The sequence below is a fragment of the Oryx dammah genome, unplaced genomic scaffold (assembly GCF_014754425.2).
Source record: "Oryx dammah isolate SB20612 unplaced genomic scaffold, SCBI_Odam_1.1 HiC_scaffold_8, whole genome shotgun sequence".
Lineage (NCBI taxonomy): Eukaryota > Metazoa > Chordata > Mammalia > Artiodactyla > Bovidae > Oryx > Oryx dammah.
Genome location: NW_024070192.1, coordinates 23,599,445 through 23,617,570, shown reverse-complemented (window position 1 = coordinate 23,617,570; position 18,126 = coordinate 23,599,445).

Sequence of the window (18,126 nt, the reverse complement as noted above, 5' to 3'; positions counted from 1 at the left end):
TCAACAAGGTGTAATGGAATTTTTTACATGTCAATATATAAAGATTTACATTTGTAAGAGTGTTTTGAAAAATACCCTAACATTTTCATCATGTTAAAGGTTAACCTCTTCTCTTTCCCCTTCCACCCGAGCCTTCCTCAGGTCTCCGCTGGGAGCTGGCCCCATCTCTGCATCCTTGTCCCAACTCAACAGGGCTTCACCCTCAGGGGCCCATGGGGACTCTCTACTCCCAACTAGAGCTGAACCAAGAGGCAGGTTGGCAGGTGAAAGCAAAGCTGGGGACCCCAGGAGGCGGGCATGACCCAGGGATGTGGGGAGGAAAGAGCCTGAGCACATCCTCTGAGCACAGAGGCCAGCACACCGCAGCACCAGATCCCGGAACTGGCCTCCTCCTGGCCCATTACCCACCTTCTCCATCCTTACAGAAGGGGGAGTTTCTGCCTGCTGTTCCATGCGGGCTGCATTGCTTGAAAGAGAGGGTAATCTTGAGACCCTTGGCTACTTTTGGGGAAACATGAAAGATTTTAGTAAGTCTTCCTTGAATGACTGGTTTCCCCAGGAGACACGAGGCTGTGGAATGCTGACACCTCTTCTGGGAGACATTCTCGCTAAGTGCTTGGCTATGGAGGGCCAAGTGGGGCCCTGTTCCTCCCTGTCTCTCCCTCTCCTCTCCATGCTCATCCTCGGGTGAAGTGATCCATCCCCCTACCCCTGAACAGAAGAACCTAAGCCCCTGCCCAGCTTTGGGGGCAGGAGGGATTATGAATCTCAGAATCAGGTGGACCTGGGGGCATGTCCCTGGAGGAAGAGGGTGGCAGGAGGCAGTCTTTGTGTAGCCTGATGAACTGTTAGAGGGTCTTATAGCCTGGCTCATCAACCCCAGGTTCCTCACTCACTCCCTCCAATTCCTTCCACCCAAAAAAGAAAGTGCCTGTGAAAAGCGGGGGCTGAGTAGCCCTGGTGTCACCACTGCCAGTCCCGCCTCTCTGCCAGCTTGGGTGAGAAGAAGAACCCTGGCAGTCATACCTCCTCCTCCCCTTGCCACCTCATCCTCTTCCCAGGCCCCAGGACTGGAGAGGTGGGGGAGGTGGAGCAGGATACAGGGCCCCCTGGGATCTGCTCACTTCCATCACTGCTCATCCCAGCCCCTCTCTCATGGATCTCCCACTGATCATCCAGAAGGCTGGTCTAGGTGGGGCAGGAGCAAAGGACAGGGTATGTCTCTAGGATGGGAGAGACACTGTCTCCAACAAACATCAAACGTCATGAGACAGGCTGGATGGGCAATGTGGGATAATGAACAACTTACCAAACTCACACCCCCCTTGTGGCAGAGCCAGGGCTGGAACCCCCATCTCTTGACTCCTGATCCAGTGCTCTTCCCGCAAGAGTGTTGCCTTCCCATTTTGAGGGAGAACACTCGTAATAAATGAAAAGTCATATGATCACATCAGAAAAGGTTTGGAAAACAGAAAAGTAAATTGCCCCATATCTCACCAACCTGGACAGCGGTTTTCTTCACCCTGTTCTGCCTGTATTCAAGGCTTCTTTTCAATCCATTTCCTATCAAGACTCAAAAAGGAGCTTGGCTCCTCTGATGCCACACAGCACCTGCCATGACTGTGCGTCACAGCTGGTGCCTGGAAGCTTTACAACGTGAATTCCTCAGACCTGCCTCTGGAGATTCTGATTCCCAGGTCTGTGGCTGGTTCTCCAGTATCTGTCCCGGTGATGCTGGCGCCCCCACCCCACCCCCCGGAGTCCATGCGTCCCACTCTCAGGCCCACTCCCATTTTGCTATTCTACTTCCAAATCATGTCCCAACCTGAGAAAGCCTGTGTCCTGACCCTGCTTGTTGTGTGCCCCTTGGCACCTGGAAGACGGTGTGATGGTTGAGGATGGCCACTACAGGCACTGAGTACATTTTCTTAACGAAGTGCCAGGACCAGGCAATTCCTCACCCCAGAATCTAAACAATCACCTGTGATCTCTCCTTACAATGTGTGGATGCTTAGCCCTCCCAGGACCTGGAAGGCTCTTGAATGGGCTCATGCTGCATGGTGCCAGGGTAGGGTGCTGAACGGCCCACAGGGCAGTCACAGTGGGTGGCTGTTGGTAGAGACCTAGCATATTAGAACACTGAGATCTAGGATTTCTGCCTCCACCCTGCTGGGCATAACCTGAGAGGCTGTGGAGTGCAGATGAGTGGAAGCGGGGAGGCGGGGAGGGTAGCATGCTGGAGAAGAGGCAGGACAGGAACAGGAGAGAGCACAGTGAGAGGGGGCTGGGCTGGGTTTCTGAAAGAGGCAGAGATGGAGTGGGATAGGGACCACAAAGTCAGAAACCCAGAGCATCACTCCATGAGAAAGTCTCAGGCCAGGAGAGCGAGATCTGAAAAGAAGACGGGGGAGATGGGCCAGGGAGAGGGAGGTTTGCAGGCAGATAGACCTGTGGCAACGAAAATGGTGTAATTGGCTTAGAACCCCGATTCCAACTGGGTGTGTGTGGTCTGTTCAAGTATCTTCACCTCCCTGGCTTCCTCGTCAGTAAATGGAGCTAAAAGACTTTCCGTCAGGATGACCAGGTCTCCAGTGAGGTGTGAGGCAGTGTGGAGGCCATGGAGTTCTGCCCCGAGGCCAGAGCAGAGCAGAGGCACCGGCTGTGCTAAAGTGCCTCCTCCCCTCCTCTTCCAAGCCGCCCGCAGGTCCCTTCCCTCCCCTGGCATCCACTGGTTCCCCACAAAATGCCCTTCAAATCCAGACCTCAGTCTCCACTAGAGCCCTGGGCCCAAAGAGAACGTCTCTGTAAGATCCCATCCCAGGAAGGCCAGTCTTCCCCTCCAGACACCCATACACCATTCCCTGGAGACCGGGACAGGCCAGACCCCAAGGGACTCAAGGTCACAGAGATAAATTAGGCTCAGCCTCTGCCTCCAAAGAACTCCTAGTGAGGTGACCTTGGGATCGGAGTTCTCGAGCCCCTCAGTGCATTTGCTCTTTAGATGCAGGCTTGAAACATGCCAGCCTGTGCATATACGATGAATAGCACCCATGTGTGAGCAAGCACATCCGCGCACACACAAACACACAGCGACACTAGACACATCCCTGAGCCTCACCCCCTTCTCGTGTTCCACATGCAGCCTCCCTGAACTCCTTGGGCATCTGCTCTGCTCACCCCCACCTGCTCTGAACCTCCTCCCGCTCTGGGCCCAGACTGCCAGTCCTTCAGATAGCATGGCCGGAAACATCAGATTAACAGCCAGGGAGGGCAGAAGGGGAGTGACAAGCACCTCTAGAAGCCCTTGCCCGTGACAGCTGCAGGAGTTCCGGGTCCCCAGCACCCAGCACCAGCTGATCAGTGTGGGCTCAACACTGATCAAGGGCAAGGGCTCTGGGTTCTCACTTCCAGGCTGGTTCCCCTTCCTTACCCCCTACACCCTGCAAGGCTGGGAAGCCTTACCCTTTAGCTCCAGGCCACACCGGGTTCTTCTGTATTTCAGGCCTCCCCGGGGGGCATCCTATCTTGGAGCAGCTCTTTTGTCTCTAACCGCTGTCACTTGGGGCCCCAGCTCTTCACACTAGACCCACACCCCCACACACACCCACAGAGCACCCCACCTCCACTGCGTTCCCAGGCTAGGGTTCCTGCCCCCTCTTGAAGGGATCTCAAGATGTTGGGTGCTTGAGCAACATCTTGGGGGCATGCCAGGCTATGAGTGGGCAGTCCTGAGCTTCAGGGAGGCCCCAGGGAGAGAGTGTGTCCCTCCCCTTCCTGGGGAATCTCAGCAGACAGGCCCTTAATCTCAGGCAGGAAGCAGAGTCCGGTTACCAGGAGTTGGGGGGTGGTGGTGATGGGGATACTCAGGGCTTTGGTTAAAGGGAGCTGGTGTTGGGGGGGTGCAGACAAGAAAGAGCTGAGTAGTGGGATGCGGGCCAGGGGTTAACCCCTCCACAGTCAGGCTCCTCTCTTGTGCCTTTGGAGATCGTACAATCCCTTGGCACTGTCAGGCCTCTGCCAGGCCTCTGGAAGGCCACTCCCCAGGGCCTCTGGCCACAGGACAGCCAAACAGCCCCTGCCTGGCCCCTTGCTCTCCAAGGCCCTCACCTGGCTTCCTGTGAGCCGTATGTATGCCTGTTTGCCCCGTGACCCTATTGGTCTCTCAGGGCCTCTGAGTCTCTGAGTTTCTTCTCTGCTGTATCTATCTGATTCTGGGTCTCTTGGGGTCCCCTGTGTTCCTGCCTGGCTGGCCATGTGTTTCCTTCACATCCACCTCTAGCTCTGGGATCTGTAAAATCTTGGGGTGCTTGTCCTGAGAGTAGTTTCCTTGTCACTCGCTTGGTGTCTGTCCATCTGCTTACTCCGGGGCTGAATTTGCAAACAGCTCTGTATCTCCACATCTCTGTCAGTGCCTCGAGGTCTCTCTAGGTCTCAGTGTGCCTGCCGCATGTCAGTCTGTCTGTCTGGGACTGGGCCCCCATCTGCGAGTCTGCTCTGGGCCTATCTCTGGCCCGAGGCCCTTTGGCTTGTCCATCTGGTTAACACTGTGGGGGTGGGGACTAGATGAGGCAGACTAGATGGGGCTGGACCTGGGATGGACCAGAGAAGAAGGGAAAAGGGGGGCACAGGTGGCAGCGGGGGGAGGAGGTGAAGGGACAAACCCCATTCTTGAACGTTGCCTGAAGCCAGCTGGAGCCTGCCGAAAAACCAGGCTGGAGCTCTCTTGGCCAGTGGGCAAGGGAGAGAGAGACCTGGCAGGGACCCTTCTGGTGTGGGACGAGGGCAGAGCTGCACAGGAACTGAGACAGACGTCAGGTGAAGAAGACTCAGAAAGAAATGGAGAGGCAGAAGGGAGCTCTGCGTTCTGACCACAGCTCCCCGCCTAACTCCCGATGACCTCGGGCCAGGTGCTTTCCCGCTTTGTGCCTCAGTTTTCTGCTCTGTAAAATGAAACCGTCAGTAGAGACCATCCTCTCGAGCCAGGGGGAGGCAGAAGACTTCCCCAAACCCAGGGCAAGAGACTGGTTGCCCTTGTCTGTCCCCTGAGGGGTCTCCCAAGGTCCCTTCCAATTCCAACACCCTCTGTGTCGGTCCCTCCACTCCTGGCAGGACAGAGGGAAGAATGGGGGTTAGATAGCAGGAAGGACTTCCTGCTGCACACCGGGAGGGTGAGGATTCTCCTCCCAGCGGTCCTGGGGCCCCTCTGTTGGGGCTGAGGGTGGAGGGGCAGGGGCGGGTGGGGGCTCAGCAGCTGGGTAATTAGCCCTCGCTCTCAGGCCCTGGGGGAGGGGCTGGCTGGACTGAGAAACCAACGCAAAGTGACAGGGGCAGTTTTGACACGCGGTGGAGCTGACGGGCCCAGGGGGCCAAAGCTTTGGTTTGGAGGGCGGGGGATCCCATCAGATGATTAAAAAATAGGTCAGAAGGAAGAAGCCACGGCCGGCATTGGATCGGTAGTGAGAACGCCATGCAGCTTCCCCAGGGCTGCAGGCCAAAATGGGGTGGGAGGGGGCTGAGGAGTGTTTGCAGGGGTGGGAGTGCTGGGAGTGGGGACAAGGAGGCTGCAGGCCCAGCAGCTGGCCCTCTGTCTCCCTCATCCCTGTCTCACGGGGACACTCTGAAGTCCTACTTGCAGTCTGCCTTCTGGCTTTCCTGCTGCACGTGGTCTTCCTCCTCAAAGGCGGGAAGATATAGCTCTTCCTCTGTTTGGCCCTACCCTACCCACAATATATATATACACAGCCTATTCCAGAAACACTAAGACCACTACCCACTTTGGAAGCCCTCCCTACCCTCTACCTGTCCTTACCCTCTGCTCTGTCCCCCTCTGCAAAAAGCAGCTTACTGACTTATCCCTCATTTCTTGCCCATCTGAACAAATTCACTTACCACTGTGCTCTTTGTTCTTGCCAATTCTGCATCCTGCTTGGGGTCAGCTTTGGCCCTCTAGCCTGTTCTCATGGCTTTCTTTTTTCTCCTTTCCTCCTTCTCAACTCCATGAAACCTAACAGTGGCCTGGGAATGGCATAAGGCAGAGAGCAGGGAGGAGTGAGGTAGGAGACCCAGGAGCCTGGGACAGGTTCATCTTCTAGATTTCACTGGCAAAGGCTGAGTGACCAAGTGTGGACTCTATAATACAAAGCCCTGAGACACCTTGGAGTATTCCCTCTGTTTAAGCAGTTTAGAGTCACCTCCCACCTCATCCACTTAAGGCTGAGAAGTTGTCTGCCCATAGCCCTTTATACTGCAGCTCAGTCTCATTTCCCTTTCTGAGATCCCCCAACTTTTGAGACCTTGGAAAGATTAGCACCCACAACTTGGGAGGAGAGCCGAGGCCTTGGCCCTCTGTGCTGCGCTCCATTGTCCTAAATCCCAGGCACAGGCAGAAATCCAGCAGACAGCCAGCGGAAGTCCGGGGAGAGGAACAGAGCAGGCAGGAGCAGAGCCATCTCCAGCTGAGTGGACACCTGGGTCCCAGCCACTGCAATGGAGGGCACCCAAGGCCATGTTGGCACGGAAATGGATTGGCTAGGTCTGACCTTGAGTTTAACCCCACTTACGATACCAGACGCAGATCTGCTCTGACACAGTAGTCTGAGATTTCCCCGGGAGCCTGTTGGCTGCTGCCCACCCCCCTCAGTTACCCAGGAAGTGTCACAAGGCGTCCTGCTAACATCTTTCTACCACAGCCATGGGCAGCTGGAAGCCCCTGGACCCTCATCTCCAGCCACAGGGGTCGTGAAGCTGGTGTGACTGCTTTTAGCCTGCCCACCTCATGCCTGCCTCCATTTCTTTCCAACCACTGGCACAAGAACCTGACATGTTCTGTGGGTTGGGGAGTGATGGCTATGGCTAGGCAAGTTCTCAGCAACTGGACCAGTGGTTGGGGACTGAGATACTGGGCCCATGGTCTTTGCATTTCACACACACACACACATACACACACGTGCACACTGACCTGGAATCACCACCCAAGGCTCAGGGCCCCAGGAATGGACTGTGTACCAGGGTCCTCGGGCTCACGCTCTCGTGGACATACTGCTTTTGTGCTTTTGAGTCCAGTTTGTGCTTTGTCTCGTCTGTTTATGCCCAGCAAGTTGGAAATTGGAAAAACCCAAGTTCTTCCTGATGATCCCACTGCTGCTTGGGGACACAGAGAATGAAAAGAGAACACGCCCAGGCAATTCACACTCTTGATTTCATTAAGCCCCACAACACTGCAGGTCAGTGGGGCAGGGATCACTGTACCCATTTTGCAGACAGGAAAACAGAGGCATAGAGAGATTAAGTACCTTGTCAAGCTGGTGACCCCACACTGAACCCTTATGCTTGCACAGTGCCCTTCCCGTGACCTCACCTGTAAAGAGGATACTATCGTTCTTCATTTTACAGATGAGGAAACTGATGCTCAGAGGGTGATTTGATTTCCCTAGGCTCTCAGCTATTTTTATCCCCTATCCTTCTCTGCTCACAAGGATCCTACTCAAATAATTCCGGCTCAGAGTCCTTCCCTCCCTCTGGAGAAAGGCAAGACTTTAGGGCCGCCCCAGGTCACCCCCAGTGTGTGTTCCTCTGTCTTTGGGAAGTCATTCCTAGTGTCCTGTCTGATGACCCTGCAGAACTGAGCTCCATTACTCAGCAAAGCCCATCCCACTTATAGGGCAAGGACTGAGAGCAGGACTGAGGAACTAAAAGGGCCAGGGACTGGCTCAGCCACACAGCCCAGGCCAGGCTGGGCATGGCGGCAGTAGAGGAAATCAGGTCCAGATGGAAGAAGCCAGAAGTTCTGATTTCCAGGCGCAGGTTTCCAGAGGCGGGAACAGAGACCTTCCTCACTTTTTTGAACTCCCTTCCCCTGAACACCGGCCCACTGCCACACATCCAAGCCATTTGGTGATTCTCTCTGAGTGGGGAGGAGGCCTGGTCAGCTCTTAGAGATGGGAGGAGGGCGCCACTGGGCATGCTCCCTGCCAGGCAGTGCTGCCTCCCACTGTCTGCCCACTCTGAGGTTCATCACACCTCAGCTCTGCCCTTCTGCTAATAGAATCTGTGCTCACTTCTCATCTTGCTTCTCTCCTGGAGACCTGTGACAAGCAAGGCCAGTGGCCATGAGCGGGGCACAGAGCTGGCTGGAGCTGACAGTTGCTCCACCACTCTCCATGCCTCCTGGATGGCCTGTGATTCTGGGAACACCTTTAAGCTGCTGCTATAGCTTTAGTAGCTCTGGGACAGCAAGTGGAGCTTAAGAGCTCCTGTTCTTGGCTAGGAGGGAGGAGGGGGCTTCCTCTGACAGCTCATGTGGGGAAATCGTGGGCCCTAGACTCTTCTCCAGATCTAGACCCCCTGAAATGCTCCACCTTTCCTTAACAAACCCAGGGGAGCCTTCCAAAAGGGTCAGCCGAGACAGTCCTTTCCTCCCCTCCACGGTAAGTTCTTCCTCGAGCCTAACTGTGATCCCTTGCAGAGGGGTAGAAGGGGGCAGAGATGAATCGCAGTTTCTTATAAACCTGGTGGCTTCTTGTTCCCCGACGACAATACAGCGTACGACTTCTGTGGTTCTGGCTCTGAGTCAGGCCCCATCACCCGGGCGTCCCCTGTGCCACCTCGCTCCGCCCCGCCCCAGACTGGAAAATCAGGCTCATGCCTCTGCTTCCCCTCACGATCTCGCTTTCCCCTAAAGGGAGGTATTTCCTCGAAGCTGGGAAAAGTCAAGGGGGCAGAGACCTCACCAGTTACCGGGAGGCAGGAGGCGGACGGTGGGCATGGGGCATGGGGCGGGGGTGGGGCTACCCTGCCTTCCTGTCCCTCCCCTCCCCTCCCCTCATTCAGCCCAGCTCCTCCGTCCTGCTCTTCTAGCTAGTCGGATGTGTGTGTGAGTGCAAGAGCATGGTATGTGTGTGTATGCACACTTAATGCACTTGTACAGCTGCTATTGGGGGTGGGCTCCTTAATCCCCAAGGGTGAGCGTGGGGTGAAGGAGGGGAGATGCCATGCCACTGGTGTCTGTGAGTGACACAGAGTTTTTCCACACGTATGTTATTGACAAGTTCCTTGTCCACCATGTACTCTCCAGACCTCCCAGAATCACAAGTCTGGTCTATATGGACCCCACTCCTTGCAGCCTGGGTATTAACCATATTCCCTCCCTCTCCTTAAGTGAGAAGCCTGCCCTCCTTCAGCTTCCCCAAAGGATGAGGTATTCAGGGATTCAGTGAGGAGGTAGGCCCCTCCCTTCGCAGAAAAACGGATCCTTCTTGGTCCCACCAGGGACCCCCAGTCCTTAGCTTGTCCGGACAGGTGACAGCTAGGTCCTGCAGCCCTTCAACCTTTCCACCTAGTCAGAGGCTCAAAGAGACACGAAGCTCATGAACCCTACTCTCGGACCCGGATGAGGGCAGGATGAGTTTGGAGAATCTGAATCCCGGGGAGGGGGCAGTTAGAAAAGTCTGAGTCGGCAATCTAGGACTCACGTGCACCCACCCGCAGCCCGGGGGCGGGGCGGGGAGAACGTGGGAGTGAAACAGGAAGAGAGATGGAGAGACAGAGAACGAAAGAAAGCCGGAGAGAGAAACTGAGACGGTGGACAGTCAGAAAGAGATAGAAGGGCCGAACTGGGGCGGGGGGCGGGGCACTGGGAGCAGAACTGCGGCGGCGACCGCGGGCGCGCTGGCAGCAGGGGTCAAGGGAAGGGTTGCCTTTTCCTTTTTTCACGGGCATCACAGATGCACAAGCGGTCAGCGCGGAAAGAATGCAAGTCTTTCATGTCAAGAAGGGGAAATCGAGGCTTAGTGATAGAGTCACTTAAAAGGGAAAACCGAGCTGGGGAGGACCAGGCTTCCCAGATCGAGTTCTTTTTTTTTTTTTTTTTGGAAGCCCAAATGGGTTTCTGGAGGATACTCAGGCTCAGCCGGCACTTCCCACATTCTTTGTGGTGGGGCTGGGGTGGGTGGCAAGGGGGGAGGGGTGGCAAGGGGGAAGGAGACTGGAGATTAGTCTTGACACGGATTTGCATGGCAAGCACACTTCTTCCTCTGAGATGTTACAGATCAATAAAAATAGCAAAACTTTCGAAAGGATGATTTTACGCCACTTTACAAAACACAACATTGAGAGGAGGGAATGCAAACTCCTCCCCTGGTGCAGGAAGGAGGAGGTCGGCAAAGGGGCCAAGAGTGTCAACATCCAGAAGAAAGACAGCGACTCTCTTTCCCACACACCTCCAGCCCACACTCAGGATGACCTGGATTGTCTCTTCCTGACTCAGAAGGATGGAGAGTTAGGCCCTGTCAAACTCCAGACCATCAAACTCTAGATGGCACTGACCAGGGGCTAGGCATTCCCATTTCAGCCCGGCTTCTCCCATCTGCAGCACTCTGCCTGAAAGACCACCAGCAGAACTTGGCCCAGAGAGTGGAGGGGACTATCTGCAGGTCACACAGCCACCTGAGAGGGAGGTGGGAGAACGCCAACTGAGGACTCTGGTCTCAGCCCCAGCACCCAGGCCCTGCCCGTGGGACCTGCTGTGGCCAGTCACACCTGCAGCAGCCTCTTGGCTCCTGGCTCCCTTGAGAATTGGAACTGGACTCCCAGGCTGACTGAAGGGAGACTTGCTGGGCACCTAGTGGCCTCACCCTCTGCCTCTGTCTTCTCAAAGCTGCTGCGTGAGGAAGCCCAGGGATAACAGCTCCTTCCACCCGGTGATCACCTGAGACCTCGGTCCCATGGTCAAGCTGGATACAGTGACTGTAGCCCTGCCACCTGGGAGCTCAGCTTCTAGCGAAAACCTCCAAAAGAAACCACTTTTCCAAGTTTGCCTCTGAAACTCTGGGGGGCTCATAGAAGGGGCTTACAACCCCCTTAGTCATCTTAGGAAGCCAAGCTGAATAGCAGTGACTGATATTCACCCAACCACAAAGCCAATTTTGTGGTTTCAATTGTTTTCAGAAGGAGCAGCAGTGCAGTGGCAGGAGGCCCTGGGTGGAGGAGTGGGCTGCCTGCTGGACCCCAGCCCCTGTCTGGGGCACTGACAGGGCAGAGTAGGGGCACTCTACTCTGCCTTGGCACAACTCAGTCCAAGCCCAGGAAGGCACAGAACTGCCCCCACCTCACAGATTCACAGGGCAAGGGTTCATAACAACCAGGAACACCACCCTCCTCCATCCTTTCCACGTCCCCCCCAGCAACTTGACTGGTCAGGCTGGCTGCTTCCTGGATCCAAGGTGAACTCTTTTCTTTTCTTCCCTTTTTGTTTCATTTTATTTTTCTTTCCTTTCCTTTTCCTTCCTTCTCTCTTCTTTCTTCTTTCCTTTCTTCCCTTTTTCCCTCCCTCTCTCTTCCGTCTCCCTCCCCTTTTCCTCTAATATGTGTGTGTGGCAGGAGTAGTTCAGGAGCCATAGCAAAGTGAACAGAGGCTGCTGGAAAAGTTAAAGTAAAAGTTAAGTCACTCAGTCGTGTCTGATTCTTTGAGACCCCATGGACTGTAGCCCACCAGGCTTCTCCGTACATGGGATTCTCCAGGCAAGAATACTGGAGTGGGTTGCCATTTCCTTCTCCAGGATCGAACCCAAGTCTCCCGCGTTGCAGGCAGATGCTTTAACCTCTGAGCCACCAGGGAAGCCGAGGCTGCTGGAAGGTTCCTGCAAATGAATATGGCCTGCCAGGCCCCAGATCCAAACCTATGGATGCCCAGACCCAGCCTGCAGCTCCTAGGGCTGTGGCACTCACTGCTTCCCCTCATCCAACCTCAAACCACATCTGATCACTTCCCTGATGAGCTGGGAAAAGATCCGGATTAGCAATAAAGGAGTAGATTTTGAGGAATCTCAGCAATATAGAATGCCAAAATGTCAGGGCCAAGAGGGAAATTAAAACCATCCGTTCCAGTCCTTTCCTTTTTTTTTTTTCCCCTAATTGGGGAGCAAAAGCTCTGAGAAGTGATGCAACATTTCCAGAGCTTGAGTAGAATGAGAGGTCCTTCCTCACTATCAGGACAGGCTCTGGGCACCTCCAGCCACTGCCCTACAGGGTGCAAACTTTCTCCCTTCTCAGCTCTTAATATTGATCAACTCCTGGTCCTGATGACCAGGGAGAAGAATCAGGAAACGAGGGGCGGGCCAGAAGCAAGGGGGCAGATGCACATCAGAAGCAGCTGGGCACAGATTTCGCGCTTCCCTGAGAACATGCAGCATCTCCTTGCCCTCTTCCTCCAGGAAGCCTGCCTGAATTACCTTTAGTGGGTGGAGGGACCATCACCCTCCACACTTGGGACAGGAAGTGAGGTCTGGACAGGAGCAGGGGGGTTGTGTGTGGGAGAAGCTAGGGAAGGGGAGGCCCCCCATGGGGAAAAAAGCTGCCCTAATGAGTCACTGCTGCCCAGGTGCAGCCCTCCTCGGGGCTGCCCATTTGTGGCTAAGATTTATCATGTGATTTCTACAAAGGATTGTGGAGTGGTGGGCTGGAGCTGGCTGCACCAGCTCGCAGGAGGTGATTGTGTGGGTCTCTCCCCAGGGCTCAGCGCCATCCCAGTGGCAGCTCAAGCTGGAGGGCTGCTTGTTGAACATGCACCAGCACACCACTGGGCAATGGGGTCAGCTGCAAAGCCCAGAGCACACGCGTGTGTTAGTGGACACTGTTCCTGGGGTCCGCATGGGTCCTGTGCGAATGCATGGCAGTGCATGTCCATGTCCCCGTGGCACCTGGGACATGTTGTGTGCACTGTGGTCTTGTGAGACTCTGTATGCATGCGTGTTGGGAGAAGCGTGTCTCTGCAGATGGGTGTCACTGGGAGCCTGGTAAGTGAGGAAGGGTGTGTGTATGTGTGTGCAGTTGGGTCTTTGGAAGGGTGTATCTGGGGTTATGTGTGACAGGGTGAGCCTGGAGGACCAGCATGGGGAAAAGACCCACATGTGCCGACTGTAGGGGACTAAGGCCGTGCCTGAGATCAGAGACACCCGAATCCCTGAGCTCAGAGACCCCCTGTGCCAAGACCTGCTCAGGCCCCCCTCTGTCTTCAGACTTAACCGCCCGCCATGCCCGGAGGGAGTGGAATGCCAGGGCAGGCAGGGGGCTCTCTGACCCCCGAGGTGAGCTCTCTGCGTGTGCTGGGCACACCATAAAGGCCAGCACCAGGGGGCACTCTCCCCTTCCCTGCCCCTCACCCATGCTTCTGGGTGACCTATCTCCACGCCATCTCCTCCTCCCCCACCTCCCATCCACAGATTGCTTTTGCTGTGGGGGGTAAGGGTAAGAGAGTTCAGCTCTCGCAACACTCACAAGGTCATGGGCCCCAGGAAGGGGGAAGGACCTGATGATCATTCAGTTGGCCCCATTCATGTACTCACTGTGGGCTGAGAGCCTGGACCGGGCATCCCTCTGGAGGAGGGGGCCCCGGACAGAATAATCACACAGGCTCCTGCATCCCTGTGCCCCTCTGCTGGCCACCCCCAGCTCCTCTGCCCCAGGGAGTTTGGCTGCACAATCCCATCTCCCCCACCCCTGGCCAAGAAGTCCTGCAGACCTCCTACCCCAGGCACAGGGGAGGCAGTCTGTTCACCACGGCTGCGTTCCTCTCCTCTCCTTCCCTCCCTGGTCTGCAAAGGCCAGAAGAAGAAGAGCATGATGCTGGGACAGTGGGAGAGGGACCAAGATGAGAGACAGGCTTTCACACCTGTGATCTCACTCCAACCCCTCACCTTGTCTGGTGTGGGGCCATATGTCTTCTGATGCCTGAACCCACACTCATCCTTCCCCTCTAGAGCCTTCAGTTCCCTCCCTGGCAGTGGCTCATTCCTCTCTTCTATCTGCCTCTGGCCTGCACTACCTCGATGCCGGCCCGAACCCCCAGCCTCCGAGGGAGCGAGGGATTCACTGTGGAAAACATTCAGGGAACTGGTTCCCTCGATTCCTCTAGGAAATGTGCCCCAGTGTCTTCATAGGAAGTTCTTCCTAAAGTCTAACTTAACGGTCCTTCTGCTGCGGCCGTGCCCAGCATCTTCCCATCTTGGGCAATCTTGCTCCTTTAGCTGAAGCTGTGCTCTCAAGCAGTAAAAAAGTCAAGCTCCAAAAACGAAAACAAAAGTCTCCTCTTGTCCCCAGAGCTCTCTACACGCCCTGCCGCCACAGAAACCCGCAGGGCATTGGAGCCTTCATCCCAAAATGAGTCAGGGCCCCTCAGAGAGGTTGATCTGGGGCACAGGAATTTCCCTTCATGCCAAGCAAGGCTCTACTTGACACCGAACCCTGTCCAGCCTCCTTGGTCCAAAGGGGCAAGATACAGGCTTCCACCCAGAGGGGCTGGGCCTCTTGTGGGTGAACCCAGCTGGCCCTGGAAAGGGCCTCTGCCCTGGTCTCTTTTAACACCAGATTCACCCCCTGTTTGCTGCTAGAGGGGGATCCGTGCCAAGCTCCTAAGTGCAGAGCTGGAGGCGAAAAGTGTGCAGGCCCCCTGAGCGGTCTGCGGTGCCGGCCCCACCCCGTGCCGCACTGTACCCGCCATGTTTTCATTCCAAGGCAGGGATGGAAGTAGAAGCATCTCCCGAAGTCTGAAGACCCAGGGGACCCTCAGGCAGGTGCCAAGAAGCCAGCTGCAAATCTTCAGGCTCATTTTTTCTCCTCCTGTGCTCAAAGGAGCAAGATTTCCCAGCGGGGAGGGAAGTGCTGGGTGGGGGTGGGAGCGGGGAAGGGGTTCCAAGGCCAGTGAAGACGGCTGGCCCTGGCCGGGAGAGGGGAGAGTGCGGGCAGCGGGTGGTCCCGCTGACCCCTGTGGAAGCTGGCATGCTCCCCCTCCTGCCCCCTGCACTGCATATATTCGCTCCCTCCAAAATAGCATCTCTGGAGGGGGAGTGGGGGGAGTTCTCAGCTCATCCCTCACTCCTTCTCGCAGTGTGTTCACAGCTCTTACGGCTGTCTCTCGCGACCTGGTTTCCCTGCCAGGCCCTTCTGTTCTGCTTCTACCCTCCCCGTGGGCTCTTCCAGGTCCCAGGTTCCAGGACCCTCTGGCGGAGGGTCCCATCTCCCTCTACTTGGCCCGTCACGTTCACCGTTCACCATCTCCCGCCTCCAAGCTGTGACTGCCACATCCTTCCCTGCCCTCTCCGGGACAGAAGTAAATTCAATGCATGTAAACTGAGCACCAAATGTGTTCATTGGGGGGGGGGTCTGTGTGGTAGTCCCTGGGGCAGTGGAGAAGTAAGTCAAAATGCACAGTCCTGGCCCTTTCTCCAAGGATCGCAGAGGACAGAGAGCTGACAACTGGCAATACCTCCAAGTAAAGGTGGACAGAGGCCTCTTCCAATGGAGCTGGGGAGTGCCCGCTCCCTCCCACCTCATGACCCTAGGGCCAGGGTCACACCTCTGGTCTACCTCTCACTGTTTCTAGAATCTACTCACAAGCTCCCTTGCTAGTGTTGGGATTATTTCTCAGGCAGAATGTTCTCTCGAGGTTGGCAGGGGACGTCTGGGCCCTGCCCTGGGAAATGCCTAGTCTGAGAGGGGAGGCAGGACGAACTGAAGAGAACAGCGCAGCTGGGCAGAGCTGGGGTCAGCACAGCTGGGTGAGGGGCTCCAGGGAGAGGGTTCCGAGAGGAAGGGAGGGAGGTGGTGTGGGCTCCCAAGAAAGGGGCCAGGCTGGGGTGCTCGGGGCCAAAGGAGGTGGGGGGCTGGGACGGGGTGACTGCCCAACCTGCAGAGGGAGCAGCAAATATCAGTACATTTCCCTACCAGGGGCCGGCGAGTGATGGGAGGGGGTGGCTGCCCTCTTGCCCTCAGCACTGGGAGTGTTGGAGCAAGGAAAGAGAACCTCAAAGGTCCCCCCAGGGAATCACCTTCCCCCTTGTTATTTCTGGCTCCATTTTCTTGGTCAAGAAGGGTGTCAGTGGTAATGCAAATGAGGAGGTGTTGGAGGTGCTGGCCGACACCCATCCTGTCCCCCTCCCAGCCCTCCTCTGCCCTCCCTTCCCCTAGGCCTGCACTCACACCGGATTGGAACATAGGCCGGGCACGCTTGGGGCCTTTGCCCTCAGCTGAGTCGGCATGGAGGGGCAGGGTGACGCTGCGGGTTCTGGGGGCCTCTGCCTCTGCCACAAGGATAGGGAAGCTACCATGAGGGCCTTCAGGGATGCCCACAGGCCTTCCCCTACCCCAACCCCTCCCACCCTCAGCGCTGCCAGGCCCCCCTGGGTTATTAACATCTGCATAGACAGTCAATGCCTCAAACCAGGCTGCCAATAGGAAGGGCACAGCCCGGAGCCCTGTCCGCAGCACCCCCTTAATCAGGGCCCTCTGCAGAGGTCCATTAGATTTCACTGAGGCAACCGGGAGGCACAGCTCTGAGTGCCAGAAATTTCTCTGGAGTGAATCAACAGAGAGATTAGAGGACGGGCAGGAACAGGAGCATACTGTATCTCTCACAGTTCCCCTGAATGCGGTCTCTGCCCAAACTCCTGGTTCAACCCCTTCTCAGTGAGGACCGCCTCGCCCCGGCGGTTCATCGCTGTGTCTAACCTCCCTTCTTCCTGCAGTAGCCAAAGTGGCTCTGTTCTTTGCCCTGGCTAAGGGAGAAATGGGACTGGGGGAGCAAGCAACCCTGTCAAGATATCACTGACTGAAACCCCCAGCCCGCTCTGTTCTTCCTCATTAGTCCTAATCAGCGGGGTGTGGTGTTTCTCATTAACACGGCTGACTCACCCACACACCCCTCCCGTTTGCTAGCGATCAGCTTCCCACCCCCCCCCCCGAACCCCCCCCTTCCCCGCCTCTCACACACACACACACAGCAGCAGCAGCAGCTTCTGATAGAAGCTCTTAATTCCTCAGCTGATCGCCTGGCACAGCTTCTACAGGGACCCAGGAGAGGGGCGGGGTGGCTGTAGGCTGGTAGCTCTGGCTGAGGAAATCAAAGATGAGGCCAGGAGGCCCACAGGGCAGCTGGTGGATGAAGGAGAGACAGAGGGCAGCGGGGCTGGAGCTGGGATGTTGGGTGTCGGCCTTTCCTCAGGCACTTGGAGGTGAAGCCACGGATGGCGTGGAGTCTGCGATTCCTCCCTGCCCCTGAGCCCCCTCCTCCCCAAGTCCAGCTCCCCATCTGTGCTGGTGAAAGTGAGTCGGTTCCCAGGTGTCGTCTCCAGCCTCGATGGGGTCTTCCCCCACTTCACTCCTGTGCAAGTCGTCCCACCCTCCTCACCGCTCCAGGAGCCCAGAGAGCCAGACCCCTCTGCCTCCCACTCTCTCAGGCCCTGGGGTCCCTGAATTACTCCCAAAGAGTGACGAGTGTCCTCACGTCTGATCGCAGCCCAGATCCCGTTGGGAAGAGAAGGATGAGCGTAGGCAGGGCTCTCCACCCCCTAGTCCTCTCCTTTGGGCAGGCATTAAGTTAAAGGCTGCAGGTCTAGAGGAACTGGGCTGGGGAAACACTAGCTTTTTCTTCCTTCCTCCCCTTCCCTTCCAGCCCAGGCAGCTTCCCATCCTGTATCTGAGCCCTTTCCCACGTCCCCAGAGATCGAGGAGACATGTTGCTGGAATCCGCACCTGACGTTGCCATACTCCCCTCCCCCGTGACAGGAGTGTCCAGGTTGTGTATAGCTGGGTTTCCTCACCCCTTCAGACTTATGCCCAAGGACCAGGTGAGGTTACACAAGCCATGCCCCCACACAGCTCATTTCCAGGTCATCCTTTGCCCTTCTTTTCGATGGCTGGGATTTCTCTTTGCTTTGTGTCTTTTTACCACCCCTAATTTTCTCACGTCCTTCAAGCAAATGCTTCTAGGGATCCAAACAAAACCCAGACACCTGGGTGCTGCATTCATCCATGGCAGAAAGAAAACCTTTTCCATGAAGTGGGAGAAAATCAGGGGAACTCATGTGCCAGAGATTCCAGAACCCTCTCTCCCAGGGCTTGTAAGAAGCCATGTCCCATGGGGATGTCTGTTCTTGCCTTCCCTGGCAGTCAAGACTTGGCTACAGATGAAATCAGGGTTGGACAAGCTTTTAGCAGCTATAGTTGTCAACTGCAACAGAGGAGCAGGGAAGTCTCCCTGTGGGGACTGCACCTTGGCACGGAACAGGGAGGGATGTAAACCGCAGGTCTGGAGCTGGACCTTGGGTCTTCAGTGAGCAGTGGCTCCTGCCTTTT